The sequence below is a fragment of the Serinus canaria genome, chromosome 25 (assembly GCF_022539315.1).
Source record: "Serinus canaria isolate serCan28SL12 chromosome 25, serCan2020, whole genome shotgun sequence".
Classification (NCBI taxonomy): Eukaryota; Metazoa; Chordata; class Aves; order Passeriformes; family Fringillidae; genus Serinus; species Serinus canaria.
The window spans coordinates 10,001,777-10,009,776 of record NC_066338.1 but is presented as its reverse complement, the minus strand read 5'-3'; positions in this window follow the sequence as shown (position 1 = coordinate 10,009,776).

Genomic DNA, 8,000 nt, shown 5'->3' with positions numbered 1-8,000 from the left:
TAATCCTTATGGTTTATTTTAATGATTAAACCCAAATTCCTGGCTGGGAGCAGCCATAGCTCGTGGCTCCTGCTCTGTGGGTGACCTGATCCCTTCCTGGTGGGCTTCTCTGGTGGCTCTGTGGCTGCAGGCACAGACAGGATCCCAACAGGCACCAGGTCAGGGTCACCCTTGGCCTTGGGGCTGCTGGAGGTGCTGAGGGCACTCAGGACAGCCCTGGGAAATGTGGATCCCTCTGAGGGAAGCAGGTGCAGGTGGAATGAGGGCACTTGGATGCTGTAGAGCCTGGGAGCAGTGTCTGCTCTGATCCTGGTGGGATCTTTCATGATCCCAGGTCATCCCACCTGTCTGAGCACCAATCCCTACTCCTTTCTCCTCCAAGGATCAATTCTTTCCCTCATCCTTTTTCTTCTGTGAAATGAAGTTTCCAAACCTAGGTCCAGCCCGTGGGAGCAACAAGTTTGGCTCCAAGAGCATCTCCCAGTGCACAGTGGCACAGGAAGCCTCTCCAGGTGATGGGATCCAAATGGATCTGGATGATTCCCAGTTCCTGCACAGCATTGTGTCCTGTGCCCCACATGCTCCCCATCCCTGGAAGTGTCCAAGGATAGGACTTGGAGCACCATGAATAGTGGAAGGGAGTGGAATGGGATGAGCTTTGAGGTCCCTTCCCACCCAAACCATTCCACAATTCCATGATCAGATGCTGGAGATGGGCCCAAAATCCCTCTGCCACAGAAAGGTTCAGAAGGATGATGGTTCAGGATGAAAGCTGCCTTTAATTTTTGGGACAAGCAGCATGGAACCCTATTTTTCACTGGGATAACTGGAGCCACTCTGCTCTGAGATGGATGAGGGTTTTCCAAGTGCTGTGTCCTTCCAGCAGGATGGGTTTGACTTGCAGGTGACATGGGATGTGTTGGAAGAGGATTCAGCCTCTCCTTTCAAAGCTGAAGCTCCTGTTGGCCCACCTGGTGAGCAGAGGGCCCAGGGGAGTCCTGTGGAGGGGGGACACTCTGGGGGACCCTGGTTTCAGTGCCCGCGGTGCTGCTCCTGGGCATTTTTGGAGTTTGTAGGGAAGGATCCTGTGGCTCCTCTTTCCCAGAGAAGGGAGGACCTGTCCCCAGCTCAGCATCTGCCCCTCGTTCCTGCCCCTGCTTGGGAGAGGCCAAGCTGATTCAAGCAGGTCCTGCCCTTCCTGATGTTCTCGGTGCTCCTCCTTGGCCAGGTATTTGGTTCCGTCTGGGATGGGCTGCTCCCCAAACCAGGGAGCCTTCCTGGCTGCACAGAAATCCTGCTGGGAAGGGACAGGGACAAAGGAAGGTGGGGAAAGGTGGAGAAGGGGATGAAGGGTCTGGTCCCATCCAGCTGAGCTGCTGCGTGCCCCCTGTGCCATCGGGAGTGCACAGCTCCCTGTGTGCTCACAGCCTGCTGTGGCTGGATGCAGAGTGAGCCCAGGATCTCCCACTCCAGATGTGTCCAGATGTGTCCACAGGTTTTTTGGGGGGCTGAGGCTCAGGGCTGGGCACAGGGAGATTTAAACCATCACAGGGAGCCTTGAAGGTGCTTCAACCCCCTTGGACGAACCTGGGAACCCTTCTTTGGACATGCTGGGGGCTATTGCCAGTACCTGGAGCTCCCAGGGTTATTGGCTCAATGTGTTCAGGCAGAGTGGAATAACTTCTTAGTCAAGGCTCCCCAAGTAATTGGTGTTTATTAATGAGGAATAAATTGGGAATCAGCCCCCAGGGATCTGAGTGAGGAGGCAGAGCAGGACTGAAGGAGCTCTGGAGGGAATGAGGGAGCTGCCCCTGGAATGGGATTTGCCCCTGGAGTAGGAGCTGTGTCAGGCTGGTCACACACGGCTGGGAATGGTCAGTGCTGTGGCCATGGTGGGACAGGGAATGGTCAGTGCTGTGGGACAGGGACTGGTCAGTGCTGTGGCCATGGTGGGACAGGGAATGGTCAGTGATGTGGGACAGGAAATGGTCAGTGCTGTGGGACAGGGAATGGTCAGTGATGTGGCCATGGTGGGACAGGGAATGGTCAGTGCTGTGGGACAGGGACTGGTCAGTGCTGTGGCCATGGTGGGACAGGGAATGGTCAGTGATGTGGGAAAGGGAATGGTCAGTGATGTGGCCATGGTGGGACAGGGAGTGGTCAGTGCTGTGGGACAGGGACTGGTCAGTGATGTGGCCGCACTGGGACAGGGCAGAGCAGCTCCTGGTTCTGCTGCTGGAGCCTCCCCAAGGTCAGCTCAGGTTTAAAGAAACAGAAGAAGGAGAGGATTTATTTTGTGAAATGTGTGGTTTGGTTTGTTTTATTCAGTTTGGCTGGGCAGGGCAGGTGTTTCCTGCTCTGCCAAGGGGTTGGGCTGGGAGGTTCCAGTTTGGGACTGGGCACTGCCCAGTTTGGGTTGGGGGCTTTGGGAGCCCCTTCCTTCAGTTCTGCTCTGTTCTCTCTGCGCAGGTCCCTCGGGGGAAGGGCAGGGGCCAGGCTGGGGACATGTCCAGGCCATGCCAGGGTGGGACAGAGGGGCTGAGGGAGCTCCATGGCCTTAGAAGGACAATGCCCAGGCCCAGGTGGGCACAGAGGAGGAACACGGCAGCCACAGGGGTGGGGGACACTGCAGGGACAGGAGGTGGGCACGGAGAGGACACTGCAGCCCTTCCTCCCCTTCTCTCCCGCCCCGTGCTGGGATCGGGCTGTGGGGGCTGGGAAGGGGAGAATTCGATGCCAGGCTGGAGATATTTGTGTACCCTGCTTTGGAGGGGGGGCTGGGGGAACTCTGCCACCTTCCCAGGCTCCTTTCCGTCCCTGCTCCTTCTCTCACTTCATTATTCCTTCTCTTACCTCCACTTATTCCTTCTCGTGTCCCATTCCCACTCCCACCTCCTCTTTTCCCTGCTTTCTACACCTGCCTAGAGTCGTCCACTTCTCTTCCCTGCCTTCTCCTGGAATCCCAAGCCAGGCTCTTTCTGATTTCTGGGTGAAACACGGAGAGGCTGAAACTCAGCCCCGAGCAGGCGTCAGAGCGCAGGAATGTCCCTGGGGGCCGGGCCGGCCGGGACCTGCCCAGGGCAGCTGCGCTCCCAGCAGCGTTTGGTTCCCTCTCCGCTGAGCTTCGGCTCATGGAGCTTCCTGGAAATGTCAGGTATTGAAAGAAAAAGCCCCAAACAGGACTAAAGCCGGGGTGTGACGTCTCCCATTCGTGCTGGGATGCTCCTGGCTTTTCTAGGTGGTCGTGGCTGTACCTGGGGTGGGGGAGTGGATCCAGCTCTGGGTGTGGAAGTGCCCCGGCAGCCTCTCCCTGATGGGATCAAACACTGGAGTCCTGCAATGGTTCGGGTGAGAAGGGACATTAAAGGCCATCCAGTGCCACCCCTGCCCTGGGAGCAGCTCTGCAGGTGGGGTCTCACCTGAGCGGGGCAGAGGGGCAGGAACCCTCCCCTGCTGCTGGGGGTGCTCAGGGGGCTCTGCTTCATCTCCAGACCCTCTTTTCTCACCTGAAATGACCCCAAAGTCCAGGAATGGCCTTCCCAGGGAACCTGTGGTTGCCCCTGGGTGCCTGGAAGTGTCCAAGGCCAGGTTGGATGGGGCTTGGAGCAGCCTGGGACAGTGGGCGGGGTCCCCTGCCCATGGCAGGGGTGGCACTGGATGAGCTTTACTGTCCCTTCCAACCCAAACCATTCCATTAATCTCCAGCTCTTTCTGGTGTCCATCCTCTTCACCCTGGGCTGTTCTGGGAGTCTGGAGGTTCCCAGTTCCCTCTGCAACAACCAGTCCTGTTACTTTGGCAAATGGCTTCTCCTTTCCCAAGATCCCGCTAATAAAACAGCAGGAATGAGAGGCACGGGAGGATTTACAGTGTTTCCCAATCCCCACTGAGTAAATGACTTCATTCCCTTCAACAGCACCCAGATCCAGACGGGCTCTTGTGTCACTTTAATGAGGCTTTTGTTTGCTCTGGCTGTCACTCCCAAGCGCTGGAGCACAAAGCAGGAGCTGCTGCTGTGGCTGCTGGCTCCTCTGGAGCTGTGGGAGGTTTAGGAGCCAGCTCCCTGTTTTGCAACAGGTTCTGTGCATTAAATACACTGTGATCAGGGGTTTTTGGGGATAAAAAAGGGCCTGTGACATCCCAGTGACAGTAAGAGGAGGATGCTTGCAGCTGGGATTGTAGGAACATCCTTTTGCCCCAGTTTGGGGCTTTGTGGTCAGAGAAATCCCAGCCTGCAGCAGCCCCTCTCCCAAAATCTGTGTAGCAGCAGGAACTTTAGGGCTGGGATATCTCCGGGTATGGGGTTTTATCCCTGTGAAGATTTGGGCTCACCCACAAGCTGGGAGCAGGGGATGGTGGAAGTGGGAGAGGGGATGGTGCCATGCTGGAGGCAGGAGCTGGGTGGGGACAAACTGAGGGACAATATCTGGTGGGCTCAGGGTGGCAGCACCTCAGCTGTAGAACCAGGGCCTTGTGCCTGCAGTTTCCAGGGCCACCTGCCCAAATCACCAGGAAAAAGGTCTATTGTTTCCCATTTCTTTCTGGCCACTTATGGGAATTGGATCCATCTCCCACTTTTCCCCTTTCTGGTTGTGCAAAGCAGGTGTTTGGTATGGCCAAACCTCACCACAGCATCCCTGGGGTGCCTTGTCCCACTTCCTGAATCATGGAATCATGGAATTGTTGTGGTTGGAAAGAGCTCCAAGATCAGCTTTGGACCCAGTGCCCACAGACTGTGTCCCCAAGTGCCACATCCACTCTCTCTTTGAGCACTGCCCGGGATGGGGCTCCCCCACTGCCCTGGGCAGCTGTGCCAGGGCTGGAGAGCTTTTCCATGGAGACATTTTCCCAAGTCTCCAATGCTGTGGTGCAGGGCAGAGGGGGCTGTCCTAGGGTGATGTTATGGTGCTTGTATCCCCAGTCATCGTTCTGTTTTTGCTGGATATTATGTTCTGTGCCTTCAGGACTGCCTCTGAAGAGTGAACTTTTGGTTTTGTTATCAGCTGCTCTCCCATGGCTGGCAGGACACAGAGACAGGACAGTACACAGTGCTGCTTTGGCTTTTCGCTTTGCTCTTGCTTTTGCTCCTGCTTTGCTCCTGCTTTGCTCTTGCTTTTTGCTCTTGCTCAGTAGTTAGTTTAGCTAAGCAGTCTGAGTTTTTCCCTGGACTGTTTTTCTTTCCTTTTCTTGGAACCACTCGAACCTGCTCCAGACTGGGACCTGGCAAACACCAAGAGTTTGCACCTTGTGGCTGCAGCAGCTGCCCCAGCGCCAGAGGGACTGATAACAGAGCAACCACCCCAGGAGAGACTTTCTGCATTTGTCATCTTTGTCAGAGCAGTGACAGAGTGCTGTCATCTGGTATTGTTCATTTTTTGTGCTGGGGGTGCTGTGCCTGTTAAACAAAAAGGTTCTTTCCACTTCTCTCTGAGGAATCCTTCCTGAACTGGTTGGGGCTAGGGGCCGTGTGGGTTTGCTTTCTGGAGGGGCCCCTTGGGAGGTTTTCTCCCAAATTTGCCCTAAACCAGGACAGGGGCCGAGCCCCAGCTCTGGAATTCCTGCAGAGGGGCACTCTTCCTGCAGAGGAGCTGCCACCCATCCTGATGCATCTGGGAGGGGAATCTGGCACTGAGTCTGTGCCCTCGGTGGGTCTGGAGCCTGGGATGCAGGCTCAGGTCCCAGCCAGCACCCAGAGGCAGAAGCCTCCTGCTGCTCCTGGCCCGGGAGGCTGGGCTGATGTGGCCCCAGGCCTGTGGCTGTCCCCACGTGTGTGATGTGTGCCAGGGCCACCCTGTAATCCCTGTAAAGTCAGAGACCAGGGCTGAGTCACCCCGAATTTTAACTCCTGGGCTCAGATTCTGAGGTGCTGAGTCACACCCAGGGCACTCAGGGAGCTCATCCTGCCTTGGAGGGGCTGTTTCACCCCTGGTTTTGGGTGGCAGAAGCTCTTCCCTGCACTGAGGAGCTCTGGAGCCCACAGACTGAAGGAAGGAAACATTCTCAGCATGGAATTATGGAAAGGTTCAGGTGGGAAGAACACTAAAGCCCACCCAGTGCCACCCCTGCCATGGCAGGGACACCTCCCACTGTCCCAGGCTGCTCCAAGCCCTGTCCAGCCTGGCCTGGGCACTGCCAGGGATCCAGGGGCATCATGAAGAGCTGTTTTTTTTCCTAGCACTGTTTTTCCCTGTCTCCTTTTCCCTGTTCTTTTTTCTGGCACTGTTTTTCCCTGTCTCCTTTTCCTGCTGAGCCTCTCTCCTCCCGTGGGAGGTGCCACAGGTGGAGCTGGAGGCTGGAGCTGGATTTGGGGTGCAGGTGGCTGTGGGTGTGAGGAGCTGGGGCTGGAGGAGCGTTCCAGGTGTGGCCCCTGCTCCATGGAACGCTGGACCTGCTCATCCCTCCCCTCCCAGGGCGGCATCGATGTGCTCGGCAGTGTGGGTGGGTCTAAGACAATTATCATTACAATTATAATTGTAATTATTGTTGTCAGCGCTGAGTGCATTGATTAGGAGGGGCCTGAGACAGACAGACAGACAGACGGGCCCCACCCTCTGCTCCATCAGCACGAGGGCTAGGCTGCAGCAGCTCCAAGGCTGCAATCATGCCCTTTGCTCCCACTGTCCTTCCTGCTTCCAGGTCTCCACCCCAGAGAAGACCAGAGCAAAGGAGGGAATGGCACCTTCCTTCTGGAAGCTTCTGACTGTCATCTCTGGCCTCAGTCTGGCCCTGGAGCAGCTCCTGCTGCTGAGATAAAAATGTTGAGATAAAATCCCTGACTGGGGTGACAGGCAGGAAGGCCAAAATCCCAGATTTGGGAGCTGGGTTCTCCCTAGCTGGGAGAACCCCCTGCGAGCTGGGTTGGCCCCTCGGAGGCAGGGATAACTCGGGTTACAGCAGCTGTAAAATCCTTGTAAATGTTCTTTGTTTGCTCTGCTCCCATCCCTCCAGTGCAGCCAGTGACTCATGCGGCGGAGGCGTCGCTCCTTCCCCCAGCCCCTCTGCTCTCCTGCTCCTTCTCCTGCCCCAAGTGGGCTCTGGGTTCTCAGCTTGGGGCTGCTTTGGGAAGGTCCTTCAGCCTCCCATTGTGACCAGTCAAATCTCTCAAATTCCTGAGGTACTTAAGAAATACACAGAAATACAAGAAATACATAGAAAACATCTGGGGTGAACAAACCCTTGGTCATCTCTCATCCTCCTGGATACAGGGGTGCCACCTCTGGAATTATGGCTGATCCTGTCCGTACTCTGCAGCACGAGGATAGTTTGCCCTGAAAATGATGGAGTTCTTCCAAGATTCCAAGGAATTTTCGGAGCCACATGTTGGTGACTCGGTGTTTGGGGAGTGAGGGAGATGACACCAGTTCTACTCCTGCCTTTCCCATGTCCTTCCTGCAGGACAATTTATCTCTGAGTTCCTTTTCCACAGGCAACAAATCTGTTTGATTTTGCCAAAGACCCTGGAATTCCCTCCTGGTGGCAGAGGGTGAGGAGCAGTTCCATCCATGGCACTGGACTCTGTGGGAGATGTTGAGACCCCAGGTCCTTGCCCCCATCCCCTTTGCCAAGGGCTGCACAGAGAGAATTGAGATGGCTGCCGATGGGAGCTGAGCGTTCTGGGGGGAGTGAGACCCTTCCAGGATCCCTCCTGGTTTCAGAAATGGGATCCACTGCTGGAGAGTGGCTTCGTGTCAGTGACTGCCCCAGGAGAGGGGAGAGGGCTTTGATAAGAGCGTTTTTGGGATGACTCTGCTGGATCATCTCCCTCCTTGCTCTGTTCCCTCTGCCCTGGGCAGGACTCAGGCCCCAGACACTGCAATAACCCTGAGCTCTGTCATCCTGGGTTTATTCCAGCTCCCATGAACTGGTGTTCCCTCAGAGTGACCTCAGTTTCATCTGCTCAGGAAAGGCCACCTGAGCTTGGAGCTAATGGGAGGAGGGACATGGGAAGAGCTGCTGAGGCCATGTGGGATCCCAGGAGGGACAAATCCAGCCAGGGAGTGGT